Source organism: Triturus cristatus, chromosome 7 (assembly GCF_964204655.1).
Source record: "Triturus cristatus chromosome 7, aTriCri1.1, whole genome shotgun sequence".
Taxonomy (NCBI): Eukaryota; Metazoa; Chordata; class Amphibia; order Caudata; family Salamandridae; genus Triturus; species Triturus cristatus.
Window position 1 is genome coordinate 1,190,201,058 of NC_140590.1, and position 21,224 is coordinate 1,190,222,281.

At 38.3% G+C, this 21,224-nt stretch overlaps 8 non-coding genes across 8 annotated transcripts; all 8 read right to left on the reverse strand.

Annotated features, from left to right (window-relative positions):
- Nucleotides 1-943: 943 nt before the first annotated feature.
- Nucleotides 944-1,250, reverse strand: LOC146811500 (Nuclear RNase P). The gene has a single exon (XR_014967205.1).
- Nucleotides 1,251-3,667: 2,417 nt separating this feature from the next.
- Nucleotides 3,668-3,974, reverse strand: LOC146811501 (Nuclear RNase P). The gene has a single exon (XR_014967214.1).
- A 2,417-nt stretch (nt 3,975-6,391) lies between these two features.
- Nucleotides 6,392-6,698, reverse strand: LOC146811502 (Nuclear RNase P). Its single transcript, XR_014967250.1, has one exon.
- A 2,416-nt stretch (nt 6,699-9,114) lies between these two features.
- On the reverse strand, nt 9,115-9,421 carry LOC146811503 (Nuclear RNase P). The gene has a single exon (XR_014967279.1).
- Nucleotides 9,422-11,826: 2,405 nt separating this feature from the next.
- On the reverse strand, nt 11,827-12,134 carry LOC146811504 (Nuclear RNase P). The gene has a single exon (XR_014967282.1).
- A 2,417-nt stretch (nt 12,135-14,551) lies between these two features.
- LOC146811505 (Nuclear RNase P) lies at nt 14,552-14,853 on the reverse strand. Its single transcript, XR_014967245.1, has one exon.
- Nucleotides 14,854-17,271: 2,418 nt separating this feature from the next.
- On the reverse strand, nt 17,272-17,578 carry LOC146811506 (Nuclear RNase P). Its single transcript, XR_014967215.1, has one exon.
- A 2,417-nt stretch (nt 17,579-19,995) lies between these two features.
- LOC146811507 (Nuclear RNase P) lies at nt 19,996-20,302 on the reverse strand. Its single transcript, XR_014967284.1, has one exon.
- Between the last annotated feature and the right edge of the window lie 922 nt (nt 20,303-21,224).

Below are 21,224 nucleotides of genomic sequence, written 5' to 3' on the forward strand. Positions count from 1 at the left end.
CTCCATATTCTAAACTGTATATATTGCGAATCCGATACCCACCTTATCAATTTGCTTTATGCCATTGATGCCCTCACAGTCTTAGCTTTTTTCACACCTTGTTGTTCGTCAATGACTTGTCGGTCTCCCGAGTCCTTTGATGATTGGCCTGATATTTACTTATGTAAGGTTCTGAGTCTTTACAGAAGTTAGTCGCTGACCGGCTATACCAAATCTTATGAATGAAATAAAGGGGAGCTCATTTTGAAAGTTGGAGAAAATACTACACATCTTGAGTCTCATGCCTAATAGAGATGGAAACTGTTGTCTGAATAGTCTCTGACATCAAGAATTTAGTGGTAAATGCCAAAAATATGTTTGAAATACTAACAGACAATTAAAACAAAAGTAAGCAATTTTTGGAGAAAGGGAAGAAGAGAAGTTTTAAACTTACAAAATACAGCTTATGTAGCGTTAATGCACAGGGTCAATAAGCAAATGTCACAAAATGGAGGACGATCGTCTGAATTGTTGCAAAATGTTCAGTTTTGTGAAAAAATGCCCTATATTTTGGATGCAACTCAGAAAGAAGAGTTGAAAAAAAGACTTTATTATGATTGACACAGTACGTTTCAGACACACTAAACATATGTTCTGTAGTATTTTGATTCATCTCTGCATTAACAGTGTTTTAAATTGACTTATATTCTGTGTGTTACAGGATTGATACCCAATTAATGTCCAGTGCATTGATAAAGTGAGTGGAAAATTGTCTGAAGTTTGGTGAGGAATATATCCTGGAAAATGCTAATAAAAGATGCTGTTGAGGGAATTATTATATGAGATCTATTCTGTGTTTCTGTTTGATGACAACAAAGAAGTACTGAAATCAATGACTGCAAGTAATTTTTTCTTAGCACTTACAGTATAGTGTGTGATGCGTATTCAATTTAGGAAAAATATGAGCAGATGAAGAGTAGTCTGAATTGGGTAATGAGACATTGTCTCATCTCAACCATTGTACTCAGCCAAGCCAACCACAAGCCACTTCCAATACCAGGAGAGCAGCATCAGCTGGTGTGGGAATACTAAACATGCCACAGCACAACCTCTTTTGCAGCACCTGCCAGCCACAGGTTTCTGGTTGCTTGTTCTCCTTCCTCAGGAGATCCCTGCTAGGGAGGTGACTAGCTCTTGTCTCAGACCTTTCCTAAGGTGAGGGAGTAACAAATGCACTCAGCCAGTGACCTCTATGTTGAGCTTCCTCTGCTCCAATGCTCAAACTCATCAATGCAGTATATATATCTTAGTTTTCAAGTTACTCACACTCATAGGGTGAACATGACGGGATTTTGATTCATCTTGTTTGCAGCACTAGTGTCACTGCAGGCATAAAAACAAGATGCAAAATTGCACCAAAAGCAAACACTTTGATCACAACATTTTGTCTATCTCATACAAGGATCAATGCTCATTTGCATATTGCATCATTCACATTCAGCCTCATTTACATGCAAATCTGAAGACTGTGCACATTTGATGCTAATGAATAGGCAGTGGTTAGTATTCAAGCTTCAGGCAATATCTCTTAAGATAAATTCTTGATGATTTTTGACGCTTATTAAAAAAAGAGCCAGATCAGAGTAACTTCAATTGAAGTATGTCTACTATTTGATAGTATATTTGAAAGGGACTTAGATGATTTCTTAAAATTTGTTAGCAGTTGTGAAACTGCTTGCTGTCATTTCTCTGATTTTCTGTTTACTTTAAGGAAATTACCAGCTATATTTTTGAATTTATGAAAACCATGGGGATGGCAGCCAGGCTAAATCTTGTTGCCTATTTACCATATATTTCACATCCTTGGTACACTGTGATCTGCACCACGTGCCCTTGTGTTCTTCAGGGGGTCATAACCTCAGTATTTTTGTTGACTAGAGTGGGAGTGTGGCATCAGTGTAGCAATAACTTCTGCTCAGGCTAAATCGTGGAAGACTCAGAAGTAGACAAGCAGGCAGATGGCCATTTACCTGACCTCCACAGCACTGTAAACTGTCATAAGAATTCCACATGCATGAGCAGTGACCATTCAATAAAAGTGCACTTCAGCTCTGTCCTGGACGCCTTAATGTAAGGTTCATCCGGAGATCTGTTTGGCATCCCAATACTTCTTCTTCTCTAAATACTATGCCTTTCCATCTGCACCCCACACATTAAGAATCAGTAGAAATGCTGCCCGGTTTCAGACATTCTATTCTCAATTAATCGCATATCGTTAGACTCAGTAGAATTACCACTTGTCCTCTTTCATTTTTTACTGTATTCCAGCTCCAATTAATGCAACCAAAATTTTAACTTTGCTTATATTTATATTCATGATTCCTAATGCCACCAAAACGCCTTTAATTAGAGGTTTTCCTGCCCCTCCATGCCTATATTTTTTTGACCTGCTTGTAAAATCCCTCCTTTATATGTTATTCATGAAGAACTTCTTGATTCTCTTTTGGACTATCATTCGTCACTCTCCTCCTGGACGTTAGCCAGTTTTCTGCATTGGTCTCTCCTTCCATTGTGCTTTGGATACTGCTCTGAGGTGAATATCTGTTCCTTTGAATTTTGCATTAAAAATGCTGTAGAACATAACAATACAGAAATTCTGAATCCTTTCTCATTTAGGACTTCTACTTACCTCGTAAAATCTTCCACCTCTTTGATATTTGAAGCCTGGTATTGCTGCATCCTAGCTCCATATTCTAAACTGTATATATTGCGAATCCGATACCCACCTTATCAAGTTGCTTTATGCCATTGATGCCCTCACAGTCTTAGCTTTTTTCACACCTTGTTGTTGGTCAATGACTTGTCGGTCTCCCGGGTCCTTTGATGATTGGCCTGATATTTACTTATGTAAGGTTCTGAGTCTTTACAGAAGTTAGTCGCTGACCGGCTATACCAAATCTTATGAATGAAATAAAAGGGAGCTCATTTTGAAAGTTGGAGAAAATACTACACATCTTGAGTCTCATGCCTAATAGAGATGGAAACTGTTGTCTGAATAGTCTCTGACATCAAGAATTTTGTGGTAAATGCCAAAAATATGTTTGAAATACTAACAGACAATTAAAACAAAATTAAGCAATTTTTGGAGAAAGGGAAGAAGAGAAGTTTTAAACTTACAAAATACAGCTTATGTAGCGTTAATGCACAGGGTCAATAAGCAAATGTCACAAAATGGAGGACGATTGTCTGAATTGTTGCAAAATGTTCAGTTTTGTGAAAAAGTGCCCTATATTTTGGATGCAACTCAGAAAGAAGAGTTGAAAAAAAGACTTTATTATGATTGACACAGTACGTTTCAGTCACACTAAACATATGTTCTGTAGTATTTTGATTCATCTCTGCATTAACAGTGTTTTAAATTGACTTATATGCTGTGTGTTACAGGATGGATACCCATTCAATGTCCAGTGCATTGATAAAGTGAGTGGAAAATTGTCTGAAGTTTGGTGAGGAATATATCCTGGAAAATGCTAATAAAAGATGCTGTTGAGGGAATTATTATATGAGATCTATTCTGTGTTTCTGTTTGATGACAACAAAGAAGTACTGAAATCAAAGCACTGCAAATCATTTTTTCTTAGCACTTACAGTATAGTGTGTGATGCATATTCAATTTAGGAAAAATATGAGCAGATGAAGAGTAGTCTGAATTGGGTAATGAGACATTGTCTCATCTCAACCATTGTACTCAGCCAAGCCAACCACAAACCACTTCCAATACCAGGAGAGCAGCATCAGCTGGTCTGGAAATAGTAGACATGCCACAGCACAACCTCTTTTGCAGCACCTGCCAGCCACAGGTTTCTGGTTGCTTGTTCTCCTTGCTCAGGAGATCCCTGCTAGGGAAGTGACTAGCTCTTGTCTCAGACCTTTCCTAAGGTGAGGGAGTAACAAATGCACTCAGCCAGTGACCTCTATGTTGAGCTTCCTCTGCTTCAATGCTCAAACTCATCAATGCAGTATATATAGCTTAGTTTTCAAGTTACTGACACTCATAGGGTGAACATGACGGGATTTTGATTCATCTTGTTTGCAGCACTAGTGTCACTGCAGGCATAAAAACAAGATGCAAAATTGCACCAAAAGCAAACACTTTGATCACAACATTTTGTCTATCTCATACAAGGATCAATGCTCATTTGCATATTGCATCATTCACATTCAGCCTCATTTACATGCAAATCTGAAGACTGTGCACATTTGATGCTAATGAATAGGCAGTGGTTAGTATTCAAGCTTCAGGCAATATCTCTTAAGATAAATTCTTGATGATTTTTGACGCTTATTAAAAGAAGAGCCAGATCAGAGTAACTTCAATTGAAGTATGTCTACTATTTGATAGTATATTTGAAAGGGACTTAGATTATTTCTTAAAATTTGTTAGCAGTTGTGAAACTGCTTGCTGTCATTTCTCTGATTTTCTGTTTACTTTAAGGAAATTACCAGCTATATTTTTGAATTTATGAAAACCATGGGGATGGCAGCCAGGCTAAATCTTGTTGCCTATTTACCATATATGTCACGTCCTTGGTACACTGTGATCTGCACCACGTGCCCTTGTGTTCTTCAGGGGGTCATAACCTCAGTATTTTTGTTGACTAGAGTGGGAGTGTGGCATCAGTGTAGCAATAACTTCTGCTCAGGCTAAATCGTGGAAGACTCAGAAGTAGACAAGCAGGCAGATGGCCATTTACCTGACCTCCACAGCACTGTAAACTGTCATAAGAATTCCACATGCATGAGCAGTGACCATTCAATAAAAGTGCACTTCAGCTCTGTCCTGGACGCCTTAATGTAAGGTTCATCCGGAGATCTGTTTGGCATCCCAATACTTCTTCTTCTCTAAATACTATGCCTTTCCATCTGCACCCCACACATTAAGAATCAGTAGAAATGCTGCCCGGTTTCAGACATTCTATTCTCAATTAATCGCATATCGTTAGACTCAGTAGAATTACCACTTGTTCTCTTTCATTTTTTACTGTATTCCAGCTCCAATTAATGCAACCACAATTTTAACTTTGCTTATATTTATATTCATGATTCCCAATGCCACCAAAACGCCTTTAATTAGAGGTTTTCCTGCCCCTCCATGCCTATATTTTTTTGACCTGCTTGTAAAATCCCTCCTTTATATGCTATTCACGAAGAACTTCTTGATTCTCTTTTGGACTATCATTCGTCACTCTCCTCCTGGACGTTAGCCAGTTTTCTGCATTGGTCTCTCCTTCCATTGTGCTTTGGATACTGCTCTGAGGTGAATATCTGTTCCTTTGAATTTTGCATTAAAAATGCTGTAGAACATAACAATACAGAAATTCTGAATCCTTTCTCATTTAGGACTTCTACTTACCTCGTAAAATCTTCCACCTCTTTGATATTTGAAGCCTGGTATTGCTGCATCCTAGCTCCATATTCTAAACTGTATATATTGCGAATCCGATACCCACCTTATCAAGTTGCTTTATGCCATTGATGCCCTCACAGTCTTAGCTTTTTTCACACCTTGTTGTTGGTCAATGACTTGTCGGTCTCCCGGGTCCTTTGATGATTGGCCTGATATTTACTTATGTACGGTTCTGAGTCTTTACAGAAGTTAGTCGCTGACCGGCTATACCAAATCTTATGAATGAAATTAAGGGGAGCTCATTTTGAAAGTTGGAGAAAATACTACACATCTTGAGTCTCATGCCTAATAGAGATGGAAACTGTTGTCTGAATAGTCTCTGACATCAAGAATTTTGTGGTAAATGCCAAAAATATGTTTGAAATACTAACAGACAATTAAAACAAAATTATGCAATTTTTGGAGAAAGGGAAGAAGAGAAGTTTTAAACTTACAAAATACAGCTTATGTAGCGTTAATGCACAGGGTCAATAAGCAAATGTCACAAAATGGAGGACGATTGTCTGAATTGTTGCAAAATGTTCAGTTTTGTGAAAAAGTGCCCTATATTTTGGATGCAACTCAGAAAGAAGAGTTGAAAAAAAGACTTTATTATGATTGACACAGTACGTTTCAGACACACTAAACATATGTTCTGTAGTATTTTGATTCATCTCTGCATTAACAGTGTTTTAAATTGACTTATATGCTTTGTGTTACAGGATGGATACCCAATCAATGTCCAGTGCATTGATAAAGTGAGTGGAAAATTGTCTGAAGTTTGGTGAGGAATATATCCTGGAAAATGCTAATAAAAGATGCTGTTGAGGAAATTATTATATGAGATCTATTCTGTGTTTCTGTTTGATGACAACAAAGAAGTACTGAAATCAAAGCACTGCAAATCATTTTTTCTTAGCACTTACAGTATAGTGTGTGATGCATATTCAATTTAGGAAAAATATGAGCAGATGAAGAGTAGTCTGAATTGGGTAATGAGACATTGTCTCATCTCAACCATTGTACTCAGCCAAGCCAACCACAAACCACTTCCACTACCAGGAGAGCAGCATCAGCTGGTCTGGAAATAGTAGACATGCCACAGCACAACCTCTTTTGCAGCACCTGCCAGCCACAGGTTTCTGGTTGCTTGTTCTCCTTGCTCAGGAGATCCCTGCTAGGGAAGTGACTAGCTCTTGTCTCAGACCTTTCCTAAGGTGAGGGAGTAACAAATGCACTCAGCCAGTGACCTCTATGTTGAGCTTCCTCTGCTCCAATGCTCAAACTCATCAATGCAGTATATATATCTTAGTTTTCAAGTTACTCACACTCATAGGGTGAACATGACGGGATTTTGATTCATCTTGTTTGCAGCACTAGTGTCACTGCAGTCATAAAAACAAGATGCAAAATTGCACCAAAAGCAAACACTTTGATCACAACATTTTGTCTATCTCATACAAGGATCAATGCTCATTTGCATATTGCATCATTCACATTCAGCCTCATTTACATGCAAATCTGAAGACTGTGCACATTTGATGCTAATGAATAGGCAGTGGTTAGTATTCAAGCTTCAGGCAATATCTCTTAAGATAAATTCTTGATGATTTTTGACGCTTATTAAAAGAAGAGCCAGATCAGAGTAACTTCAATTGAAGTATGTCTACTATTTGATAGTATATTTAAAAGGGACTTAGATGATTTCTTAAAATTTGTTAGCAGTTGTGAAACTGCTTGCTGTCATTTCTCTGATTTTCTGTTACCTTTAAGGAAATTACCAGCTATATTTTTGAATTTATGAAAACCATGGGGATGGCAGCCAGGCTAAATCTTGTTGCCTATTTACCATATATGTCACGTCCTTGGTACATTGTGATCTGCACCACGTGCCCTTGTGTTCTTCAGGGGGTCATAACCTCAGTATTTTTGTTGACTAGAGTGGGAGTGTGGCATCAGTGTAGCAATACCTTCTGCTCAGGCTAAATCGTGGAAGACTCAGAAGTAGACAAGCAGGCAGATGGCCATTTACCTGACCACCACAGCACTGTAAACTGTCATAAGAATTCCACATGCATGAGCAGTGACCATTCAATAAAAGTGCACTTCAGCTCTGTCCTGGACGCCTTAATGTAAGGTTCATCCGGAGATCTGTTTGCCTTCCCAATACTTCTTCTTCTCTAAATACTATGCCTTTCCATCTGCACCACACACATTAAGACTCAGTAGAAATGCTGCCCGGTTTCAGACATTCTATTCTCAATTAATCACATATCGTTAGACTCAGTAGAATCACCACTTGCTCTCTTTCATTTTTTACTGTATTCCAGCTCCAATTAATGCAACCAAAATTTTAACTTTACTTATATTTATATTCATGATTCCTAATGCCACCAAAACGCCTTTAGTTAGAGGTTTTCCTGCCCCTCCATGCCTTTATTTTTTTGACCTGCTTGTAAAATCCCTCCTTTATATGCTATTCATGAAGAACTTCTTGATTCTCTTTTAGACTATCATTCGTCACTCTCCTCGTGGACGTTTGCCAGTTTTCTGCATTGGTCTCTCCTTCCATTGTGCTTTGGATACTGCTCTGAGGTGAATATCTGTTCCTTTGAATTTTGCATTAAAAATGCTGTAGAACATAACAATACAGAAATTCTGAATCCTTTCTCATTTAGGACTTCTACTTACCTCGTAAAATCTTCCACCTCTTTGATATTTGAAGCCTGGTATTGCTGCATCCTAGCTCCATATTCTAAACTGTATATATTGCGAATCCGATACCCACCTTATCAAGTTGCTTTATGCCATTGATGCCCTCACAGTCTTAGCTTTTTCACACCTTGTTGTTGGTCAATGACTTGTCGGTCTCCCGGGTCCTTTGATGATTGGCCTGATATTTACTTATGTACGGTTCTGAGTCTTTACAGAAGTTAGTCGCTGACCGGCTATACCAAATCTTATGAATGAAATAAAGGGGAGCTCATTTTGAAAGTTGGAGAAAATACTACACATGTTGAGTCTCATGCCTAATAGAGATGGAAACTGTTGTCTGAATAGTCTCTGACATCAAGAATTTTATGGTAAATGCCAAAAATATGTTTGAAATACTAACAGACAATTAAAACAAAATTAAGCAATTTTTGGAGAAAGGGAAGAAGAGAAGTTTTAAACTTACAAAATACAGCTTATGTAGCGTTAATGCACAGGGTCAATAAGCAAATGTCACAAAATGGAGGACGATTGTCTGAATTGTTGCAAAATGTTCAGTTTTGTGAAAAAGTGCCCTATATTTTGGATGCAACTCAGAAAGAAGAGTTGAAAAAAAGACTTTATTATGATTGACACAGTACGTTTCAGACACACTAAACATATGTTCTGTAGTATTTTGATTCATCTCTGCATTAACAGTGTTTTAAATTGACTTATATGCTGTGTGTTACAGGATGGATACCCAATCAATGTCCAGTGCATTGATAAAGTGAGTGGAAAATTGTCTGAGGTTTGGTGAGGAATATATCCTGGAAAATGCTAATAAAAGATGCTGTTGTGGGAATTATTATATGAGATCTATTCTGTGTTTCTGTTTGATGACAACAAAGAAGTACTGAAATCAAAGCACTGCAAGTAATTTTTTCTTAGCACTTACAGTATAGTGTGTGATGCATATTCAATTTAGGAAAAATATGAGCAGATGAAGAGTAGTCTGAATTGGGTAATGAGACATTGTCTCATCTCAACCATTGTACTCAGCCAAGCCAACCACAAGCCACTTCCAATACCAGGAGAGCAGCATCAGCTGGTCTGGAAATAGTAGACATGCCACAGCACAACCTCTTTTGCAGCACTTGCCAGCCACAGGTTTCTGGTTGCTTGTTCTCCTTGCTCAGGAGATCCCTGCTAGGGAGGTGACTAGCTCTTGTCTCAGACCTTTCCTAAGGTGAGGGAGAAACAAATGCACTCAGACAGTGACCTCTATGTTGAGCTTCCTCTGCTCCAATGCTCAAACTCATCAATGCAGTATATATATCTTAGTTTTCAAGTTACTCACACTCATAGGGTGAACATGACGGGATTTTGATCCATCTTGTTTGCAGCACTAGTGTCACTGCAGGCATAAAAACAAGATGCAAAATTGCACCAAAAGCAAACACTTTGATCACAACATTTTGTCTATCTCATACAAGGATCAATGCTCATTTGCATATTGCATCATTCACATTCAGCCTCATTTACATGCAAATCTGAAGACTGTGCACATTTGATGCTAATGAATAGGCAGTGGTTAGTATTCAAGCTTCAGGCAATATCTCTTAAGATAAATTCTTGATGATTTTTGACGCTTATTAAAAGAAGAGCCAGATCAGAGTAACTTCAATTGAAGTATGTCTACTATTTGATAGTATATTTGAAAGGGACTTAGATGATTTCTTAAAATTTGTTAGCAGTTGTGAAACTGCTTGCTGTCATTTCTCTGATTTTCTGTTTACTTTAAGGAAATTACCATCTATATTTTTGAATTTATGAAAACCATGGGGATGGCAGCCAGTCTAAATCTTGTTGCCTATTTACCATATATGTCACGTCCTTGGTACACTGTGATCTGCACCACGTGCCCTTGTGTTCTTCAGGGGGTCATAACCTCAGTATTTTTGTTGACTAGAGTGGGAGTGTGGCATCAGTGTAGCAATAACTTCTGCTCAGGCTAAATCGTGGAAGACTCAGAAGTAGACAAGCAGGCAGATGGCCATTTACCTGACCTCCACAGCACTGTAAACTGTCATAAGAATTCCACATGCATGAGCAGTGACCATTCAATAAAAGTGCACTTCAGCTCTGTCCTGGACGCCTTAATGTAAGGTTCATCCTGAGGTCTGTTTGGCTTCCCAATACTTCTTCTTCTCTAAATACTATGCCTTTCCATCTGCACCCCACACATTAAGAATCAGTAGAAATGCTGCCCGGTTTCAGACATTCTATTCTCAATTAATCGCATATCATTAGACTCAGTAGAATTACCACTTGCTCTCTTTCATTTTTTACTGTATTCCAGCTCCAATTAATGCAACCAAAATTTTAACTTTGCTTATATTTATATTCATGATTCCTAATGCCACCAAAACGCCTTTAATTAGAGGTTTTCCTGCCCCTCCATGCCTATATTTTTTTGACCTGCTTGTAAAATCCCTCCTTTATATGCTATTCACGAAGAACTTCTTGATTCTCTTTTGGACTATCATTCGTCACTCTCCTCCTGGACGTTAGCCAGTTTTCTGCATTGGTCTCTCCTTCCATTGTGCTTTGGATACTGCTCTGAGGTGAATATCTGTTCCTTTGAATTTTGCATTAAAAATGCTGTAGAACATAACAATACAGAAATTCTGAATCCTTTCTCATTTAGGACTTCTACTTACCTCATAAAATCTTCCACCTCTTTGATATTTGAAGCCTGGTATTGCTGCATCCTAGCTCCATATTCTAAACTGTATATATTGCGAATCCGATACCCACCTTATCAAGTTGCTTTATGCCATTGATGCCCTCACAGTCTTAGCTTTTTTCACACATTATTGTTGGTCAATGACTTGTCGGTCTCCCGGGTCCTTTGATGATTGGCCTGATATTTACTTATGTACGGTTCTGAGTCTTTACAGAAGTTAGTCGCTGACCGGCTATACCAAATCTTATGAATGAAATAAAGGGGAGCTCATTTTGAAAGTTGGAGAAAATACTACACATCTTGAGTCTCATGCCTATTAGAGATGGAAACTGTTGTCTGAATAGTCTCTGACATCAAGAATTTCGTGGTAAATGCCAAAAATATGTTTGAAATACTAACAGACAATTAAAACAAAATTAAGCAATTTTTGGAGAAAGGGAAGAAGAGAAGTTTTAAACTTACAAAATACAGCTTATGTAGCGTTAATGCACAGGGTCAATAAGCAAATGTCACAAAATGGAGGACGATTGTCTGAATTGTTGCAAAATGTTCAGTTTTGTGAAAAAGTGCCCTATATTTTGGATGCAACTCAGAAAGAAGAGTTGAAAAAAAGACTTTATTATGATTGACACAGTACGTTTCAGACACACTAAACATATGTTCTGTAGTATTTTGATTCATCTCTGCATTAACAGTGTTTTAAATTGACTTATATGCTGTGTGTTACAGGATGGATACCCAATCAATGTCCAGTGCATTGATAAAGTGAGTGGAAAATTGTCTGAAGTTTGGTGAGGAAAATGCTAATAAAAGATGCTGTTGAGGGAATTATTATATGAGATCTATTCTGTGTTTCTGTTTGATGACAACAAAGAAGTACTGAAATCAAAGCACTGCAAATCATTTTTTCTTAGCACTTACAGTATAGTGTGTGATGCATATTCAATTTAGGAAAAATATGAGCAGATGCAGAGTAGTCTGAATTGGGTAATGAGACATTGTCTCATCTCAACCATTGTACTCAGCCAAGCCAACCACAAACCACTTCCAATACCAGGAGAGCAGCATCAGCTGGTCTGGAAATAGTAGACATGCCACAGCACAACCTCTTTTGCAGCACCTGCCAGCCACAGGTTTCTGGTTGCTTGTTCTCCTTGCTCAGGAGATCCCTGCTAGGGAATTGACTAGCTCTTGTCTCAGACCTTTCCTAAGGTGAGGGAGTAAAAAAATGCACTCAGCCGGTGACCTCTATGTTGAGCTTCCTCTGCTCCAATGCTCAAACTCATCAATGCAGTATATATAGCTTCGTTTTCAAGTTACTCACACTCATAGGGTGAACATGACGGGATTTTGATTCATCTTGTTTGCAGCACTAGTGTCACTGCAGGCATAAAAACAAGATGCAAAATTGCACCAAAAGCAAACACTTTGATCACAACATTTTGTCTATCTCATACAAGGATCAATGCTCATTTGCATATTGCATCATTCACATTCAGTCTCATTTACATGCAAATCTGAAGACTGTGCACATTTGATGCTAATGAATAGGCAGTGGTTAGTATTCAAGCTTCAGGCAATATCTCTTAAGATAAATTCTTGATGATTTTTGACGCTTATTACAAGAAGAGCCAGATCAGAGTAACTTCAATTGAAGTATGTCTACTATTTGATAGTATATTTGAAAGGGACTTAGATGATTTCTTAAAATTTGTTAGCAGTTGTGAAACTGCTTGCTGTCATTTCTCTGATTTTCTGTTTACTTTAAGGAAATTACCAGCTATATTTTTGAATTTATGAAAACCATGGGGATGGCAGCCAGGCTAAATCTTGTTGCCTATTTACCATATATGTCACATCCTTGGTACACTGTGATCTGCACCACGTGCCCTTGTGTTCTTCAGGGGGTCATAACCTCAGTATTTTTGTTGTCTAGAGTGGGAGTGTGGCATCAGTGTAGCAATAACTTCTGCTCAGGCTAAATCGTGGAAGACTCAGAAGTAGACAAGCAGGCAGATGGCCATTTACCTGACCTCCACAGCACTGTAAACTGTCATAAGAATTCCACATGCATGAGCAGTGACCATTCAATAAAAGTGCACTTCAGCTCTGTCCTGGACGCCTTAATGTAAGGTTCATCCGGAGATCTGTTTGGCTTCCCAATACTTCTTCTTCTCTAAATACTTTGCCTTTCCATCTGCACCCCACACATTAGGACTCAGTAGAAATGCTGCCCGGTTTCAGACATTCTATTCTCAATTAATCGCTTATCGTTAGACTCAGTAGAATCACCACTTGCTCTCTTTCATTTTTTACTGTATTCCAGCTCCAATTAATGCAACCAAAATTTTAACTTTGCCTATATTTATATTCATGATTCCTAATGCCACCAAAACGCCTTTAATTAGAGGTTTTCCTGCCCCTCCATGCCTATATTTTTTTGACCTGCTTGTAAAATCCCTCCTTTATATGCTATTCACGAAGAACTTCTTGATTCTCTTTTGGACTATCATTCGTCACTCTCCTCCTGGACGTTAGCCAGTTTTCTGCATTGGTCTCTCCTTCCATTGTGCTTTGGATACTGCTCTGAGGTGAATATCTGTTCCTTTGAATTTTGCATTAAAAATGCTGTAGAACATAACAATACAGAAATTCTGAATCCTTTCTCATTTAGGACTTCTACTTACCTCGTAAAATCTTCCACCTCTTTGATATTTGAAGCCTGGTATTGCTGCATCCTAGCTCCATATTCTAAACTGTATATATTGCGAATCCGATACCCACCTTATCAAGTTGCTTTATGCCATTGATGCCCTCACAGTCTTAGCTTTTTTCACACCTTGTTGTTGGTCAATGACTTGTCGGTCTCCCGGGTCCTTTGATGATTGGCCTGATATTTACTTATGTACGGTTCTGAGTCTTTACAGAAGTTAGTCGCTGACCGGCTATACCAAATCTTATGAATGAAATAAAGGGGAGCTCATTTTGAAAGTTGGAGAAAATACTACACATCTTGAGTCTCATGCCTAATAGAGATGGAAACTGTTGTCTGAATAGTCTCTGACATCAAGAATTTTGTGGTAAATGCCAAAAATATGTTTGAAATACTAACAGACAATTAAAACAAAATTAAGCAATTTTTGGAGAAAGGGAAGAAGAGAAGTTTTAAACTTACAAAATACAGCTTATGTAGCGTTAATGCACAGGGTCAATAAGCAAATGTCACAAAATGGAGGACGATTGTCTGAATTGTTGCAAAATGTTCAGTTTTGTGAAAAAGTGCCCTATATTTTGGATGCAACTCAGAAAGAAGAGTTGAAAAAAAGACTTTATTATGATTGACACAGTACGTTTCAGACACACTAAACATATGTTCTGTAGTATTTTGATTCATCTCTGCATTAACAGTGTTTTAAATTGACTTATATGCTGTGTGTTACAGGATGGATACCCAATCAATGTCCAGTGCATTGATAAAGTGAGTGGAAAATTGTCTGAAGTTTGGTGAGGAATATATCCTGGAAAATGCTAATAAAAGATGCTGTTGAGGGAATTATTATATGAGATCTATTCTGTGTTTCTGTTTGATGACAACAAAGAAGTACTGAAATCAAAGCACTGCAAATCATTTTTTCTTAGCACTTACAGTATAGTGTGTGATGCATATTCAATTTAGGAAAAATATAAGCAGATGAAGAGTAGTCTGAATTGGGTAATGAGACATTGTCTCATCTCAACCATTGGACTCAGCCAACCACAAGCCACTTCCAATACCAGGAGAGCAGCATCAGCTGGTCTGGAAATAGTATACATGCCACAGCACAACCTCTTTTGCAGCACCTGCCAGCCACAGGTTTCTGGTTGCTTGTTCTCCTTGCTCAGGAGATCCCTGCTAGGGAGGTGACTAGCTCTTGTCTCAGACCTTTCCTAAGGTGAGGGAGTAACAAATGCACTCAGCCAGTGACCTCTATGTTGAGCTTCCTCTGCTCCAATGCTCAAACTCATCAATGCAGTATATATATCTTAGTTTTCAAGTTACTCACACTCATAGGGTGAACATGACGGGATTTTGATTCATCTTGTTTGCAGCACTAGTGTCACTGCAGGCATAAAAACATGATGCAAAATTGCACCAAAAGCAAACACTTTGATCACAACATTTTGTCTATCTCATACAAGGATCAATGCTCATTTGCATATTGCATCATTCACATTCAGCCTCATTTACATGCAAATCTGAAGACTGTGCACATTTGATGCTAATGAATAGGCAGTGGTTAGTATTCAAGCTTCAGGCAATATCTCTTAAGATAAATTCTTGATGATTTTTGACGCTTATTAAAAGAAGAGCCAGATCAGAATAACTTCAATTGAAGTATGTCTACTATTTGATAGTATATTTGAAAGGGACTTAGATGATTTCTTAAAATTTGTTAGCAGTTGTGAAACTGCTTGCTGTCATTTCTCTGATTTTCTGTTTACTTTAAGGAAATTACCAGCTATATTTTTGAATTTATGAAAACCATGGGGATGGCAGCCAGGCTAAATCTTGTTGCCTATTTACCATATATGTCACGTCCTTGGTACACTGTGATCTGCACCACGTGCCCTTGTGTTCTTCAGGGGGTCGTAACCTCAGTATTTTTGTTGACTAGAGTGGGAGTGTGGCATCAGTGTAGCAATAACTTCTGCTCAGGCTAAATCGTGGAAGACTCAGAAGTAGACAAGCAGGCAGATGGCCATTTACCTGACCTCCACAGCACTGTAAACTGTCATAAGAATTCCACATGCATGAGCAGTGACCATTCAATAAAAGTGCACTTCAGCTCTGTCCTGGACGCCTTAATGTAAGGTTCATCCGGAGATCTGTTTGGCTCCCCAATACTTCTTCTTCTCTAAATACTATGCCTTTCCATCTGCACCCCACACATTAAGAATCAGTAGAAATGCTGCCCGGTTTCAGACATTCTATTCTCAATTAATCGCATATCGTTAGACTCAGTAGAATTACCACTTGCTCTCTTTCATTTTTTACTGTATTCCAGCTCCAATTAATGCAACCAAAATTTTAACTTTGCTTATATTTATATTCATGATTCCTAATGCCACCAAAACGCCTTTAATTAGAGGTTTTCCTGCCCCTCCATGCCTATATTTTTTTGACCTGCTTGTAAAATCCCTCCTTTATATGCTATTCACGAAGAACTTCTTGATTCTCTTTTGGACTATCATTCGTCACTCTCCTCCTGGACGTTAGCCAGTTTTCTGCATTGGTCTCTCCTTCCATTGTGCTTTGGATACTGCTCTGAGGTGAATATCTGTTCCTTTGAATTTTGCATTAAAAATGCTGTAGAACATAACAATACAGAAATTCTGAATCCTTTCTCATTTAGGACTTCTACTTACCTCGTAAAATCTTCCACCTCTTTGATATTTGAAGCCTGGTATTGCTGCATCCTAGCTCCATATTCTAAACTGTATATATTGCGAATCCGATACCCACCTTATCAAGTTGCTTTATGCCATTGATGCCCTCACAGTCTTAGCTTTTTTCACACCTTGTTGTTGGTCAATGACTTGTCGGTCTCCCGGGTCCTTTGATGATTGGCCTGATATTTACTTATGTACGGTTCTGAGTCTTTACAGAAGTTAGTCGCTGACCGGCTATACCAAATCTTATGAATGAAATAAAGGGGAGCTCATTTTGAAAGTTGGAGAAAATACTACACATCTTGAGTCTCATGCCTAATAGAGATGGAAACTGTTGTCTGAATAGTCTCTGACATCAAGCATTTTGTGGTAAATGCCAAAAATATGTTTGAAATACTAACAGACAATTAAAACAAAATTAAGCAATTTTTGGAGAAAGGGAAGAAGAGAAGTTTTAAACTTACAAAATACAGCTTATGTAGCGTTAATGCACAGGGTCAATAAGCAAATGTCACAAAATGGAGGACGATTGTCTGAATTGTTGCAAAATGTTCAGTTTTGTGAAAAAGTGCCCTATATTTTGGATGCAACTCAGAAAGAAGAGTTGAAAAAAAGACTTTATTATGATTGACACAGTACGTTTCAGACACACTAAACATATGTTCTGTAGTATTTTGATTCATCTCTGCATTAACAGTGTTTTAAATTGACTTATATGCTGTGTGTTACAGGATGGATACCCAATCAATGTCCAGTGCATTGATAAAGTGAGTGGAAAATTGTCTGAAGTTTGGTGAGGAATATATCCTGGAAAATGCTAATAAAAGATGCTGTTGAGGAAATTATTATATGAGATCTATTCTGTGTTTCTGTTTGATGACAACAAAGAAGTACTGAAATCAAAGCACTGCAAATCATTTTTTTCTTAGCACTTACAGTATAGTGTGTGATGCATATTCAATTTAGGAAAAATATGAGCAGATGAAGAGTAGTCTGAATTGGGTAATGAGACATTGTCTCATCTCAACCATTGTACTCAGCCAAGCCAACCACAAACCACTTCCAATACCAGGAGAGCAGCATCAGCTGGTCTGGAAATAGTAGACATGCCACAGCACAACCTCTTTTGCAGCACCTGCCAGCCACAGGTTTCTGGTTGCTTGTTCTCCTTGCTCAGGAGATCCCTGCTAGGGAAGTGACTAGCTCTTGTCTCAGACCTTTCCTAAGGTGAGGGAGTAACAAATGCACTCAGCCAGTGACCTCTATGTTGAGCTTCCTCTGCTTCAATGCTCAAACTCATCAATGCAGTATATATAGCTTAGTTTTCAAGTTACTGACACTCATAGGGTGAACATGACGGGATTTTGATTCATCTTGTTTGCAGCACTAGTGTCACTGCAGGCATAAAAACAAGATGCAAAATTGCACCAAAAGCAAACACTTTGATCACAACATTTTGTCTATCTCATACAAGGATCAATGCTCATTTGCATATTGCATCATTCACATTCAGCCTCATTTACATGCAAATCTGAAGACTGTGCACATTTGATGCTAATGAATAGGCAGTGGTTAGTATTCAAGCTTCAGGCAATATCTCTTAAGATAAATTCTTGATGATTTTTGACGCTTATTAAAAGAAGAGCCAGATCAGAGTAACTTCAATTGAAGTATGTCTACTATTTGATAGTATATTTGAAAGGGACTTAGATGATTTCTTAAAATTTGTTAGCAGTTGTGAAACTGCTTGCTGTCATTTCTCTGATTTTCTGTTTACTTTAAGGAAATTACCAGCTATATTTTTGAATTTATGAAAACCATGGGGATGGCAGCCAGGCTTAATCTTGTTGCCTATTTACCATATATGTCACGTCCTTGGTACACTGTGATCTGCACCACGTGCCCTTGTGTTCTTCAGGGGGTCATAACCTCAGTATTTTTGTTGACTAGAGTGGGAGTGTGGCATCAGTGTAGCAATAACTTCTGCTCAGGCTAAATCGTGGAAGACTCAGAAGTAGACAAGCAGGCAGATGGCCATTTACCTGACCTCCACAGCACTGTAAACTGTCATAAGAATTCCACATGCATGAGCAGTGACCATTCAATAAAAGTGCACTTCAGCTCTGTCCTGGACGCCTTAATGTAAGGTTCATCCGGAGATCTGTTTGGCTTCCCAATACTTCTTCTTCTCTAAATACTATGCCTTTCCATCTGCACCCCACACATTAAGACTCAGTAGAAATGCTGCCCGGTTTCAGACATTCTATTCTCAATTAATCGCATATCGTTAGACTCAGTAGAATTACCACTTGCTCTCTTTCATTTTTTACTGTATTCCAGCTCCAATTAATGCAACCAAAATTTTAACTTTGCTTATATTTATATTCATGATTCCTAATGCCACCAAAACGTCTTTAATTAGAGGTTTTCCTGCCCCTCCATGCCTATATTTTTTTGACCTGCTTGTAAAATCCCTCCTTTATATGCTATTCACGAAGAACTTCTTGTTTCTCTTTTGGACTATCATTCGTCACTCTCCTCCTGGACGTTTGCCAGTTTTCTGCATTGGTCTCTCCTTCCATTGTGCTTTGGATACTGCTCTGAGGTGAATATCTGTTGCTTTGAATTTTGCATTAAAAATGCTGTAGAACATAACAATACAGAAATTCTGAATCCTTTCTCATTTAGGACTTCTACTTACCTCGTAAAATCTTCCACCTCTTTGATATTTGAAGCCTGGTATTGCTGCATCCTAGCTCCATATTCTAAACTGTATATATTGCGAATCCGATACCCACCTTATCAAGTTGCTTTATGCCATTGATGCCCTCACAGTCTTGGCTTTTTTCACACCTTGTTGTTGGTCAATGACTTGTCGGTCTCCCGGGTCCTTTGATGATTGGCCTGATATTTACTTATGTACGGTTCTGAGTCTTTACAGAAGTTAGTCGCTGACCGGCTATACCAAATCTTATGAATGAAATAAAGGGGAGCTCATTTTGAAAGTTGGAGAAAATACTACACATCTTGAGTCTCATGCCTAATAGAGATGGAAACTGTTGTCTGAATAGTCTCTGACATCAAGAATTTTGTGGTAAATGCCAAAAATATGTTTGAAATACTAACAGACAATTAAAACAAAATTAAGCAATTTTTGGAGAAAGGGAAGAAGAGAAGTTTTAAACTTACAAAATACAGCTTATGTAGCGTTAATGCACAGGGTCAATAAGCAAATGTCACAAAATGGAGGACGATTGTCTGAATTGTTGCAAAATGTTCAGTTTTGTGAAAAAGTGCCCTATATTTTGGATGCAACTCAGAAAGAAGAGTTGAAAAAAAGACTTTATTATGATTGACACAGTACGTTTCAGACACACTAAACATATGTTCTGTAGTATTTTGATTCATCTCTGCATTAACAGTGTTTTAAATTGACTTATATGCTGTGTGTTACAGGATGGATACCCAATCAATGTCCAGTGCATTGATAAAGTGAGTGGAAAATTGTCTGAAGTTTGGTGAGGAATATATCCTGGAAAATGCTAATAAAAGATGCTGTTGAGTGAATTATTATATGAGATCTATTCTGTGTTTCTGTTTGATGACAACAAAGAAATACTGAAATCAAAGCACTGCAAGTAATTTTTTCTTAGCACTTACAGTATAGTGTGTGATGCATATTCAATTTAGGAAAAATATGAGCAGATGAACAGTAGTCTGAATTGGGTAATGAGACATTGTCTCATCTCAACCATTGTACTCAGCCAAGCCAACCACAAGCCACTTCCAATACCAGGAGAGCAGCATCAGCTGGTCTGGAAATAGTATACATGCCACAGCACAACCTCTTTTGCAGCACCTGCCAGCCACAGGTTTCTGGTTGCTTGTTCTCCTTGCTCAGGAGATCCCTGCTAGGGAGGTGACTAGCTCTTGTCTCAGACCTTTCCTACGGTGAGGGAGTAACAAATGCACTCAGCCAGTGACCTCTATGTTGAGCTTCCTCTGCTCCAATGCTCAAACTCATCAATGCAGTATATATATCTTAGTTTTCAAGTTACTCACACTCATAGGGTGAACATGACGGGATTTTGATTCATCTTGTTTGCAGCACTAGTGTCACTGCAGGCATAAAAACAAGATGCAAAATTGCACCAAAAGCAAACACTTTGATCACAACATTTTGTCTATCTCATACAAGGATCAATGCTCATTTGCATATTGCATCATTCACATTCAGCCTCATTTACATGCAAATCTGAAGACTGTGCACATTTGATGCTAATGAATAGGCAGTGGTTAGTATTCAAGCTTCAGGCAATATCTCTTAAGATAAATTCTTGATTATTTTTGACGCTTATTAAAAGAAGAGCCAGATCAGAGTAACTTCAATTGAAGTATGTCTACTATTTGATAGTATATTTGAAAGGGACTTAGATGATTTCTTAAAATTTGTTAGCAGTTGTGAAACTGCTTGCTGTCATTTCTCTGATTTTCTGTTTACTTTAAGGAAATTACCAGCTATATTTTTGAATTTATGAAAACCATGGGGATGGCAGCCAGGCTAAATCTTGTTGCCTATTTACCATATATGTCACGTCCTTGGTACACTGTGATCTGCACCACGTGCCCTTGTGTTCTTCAGGGGGTCATAACCTCAGTATTTTTGTTGACTAGAGTGGGAGTGTGGCATCAGTGTAGCAATAACTTCTGCTCAGGCTAAATCGTGGAAGACTCAGAAGTAGACAAGCAGGCAGATGGCCATTTACCTGACCTCCACAGCACTGTAAACTGTCATAAGAATTCCACATGCATGAGCAGTGACCATTCAATAAAAGTGCACTTCAGCTCTGTCCTGGACGCCTTAATGTAAGGTTCATCCGGAGATCTGTTTGGCTTCCCAATACTTCTTCTTCTCTAAATACTATGCCT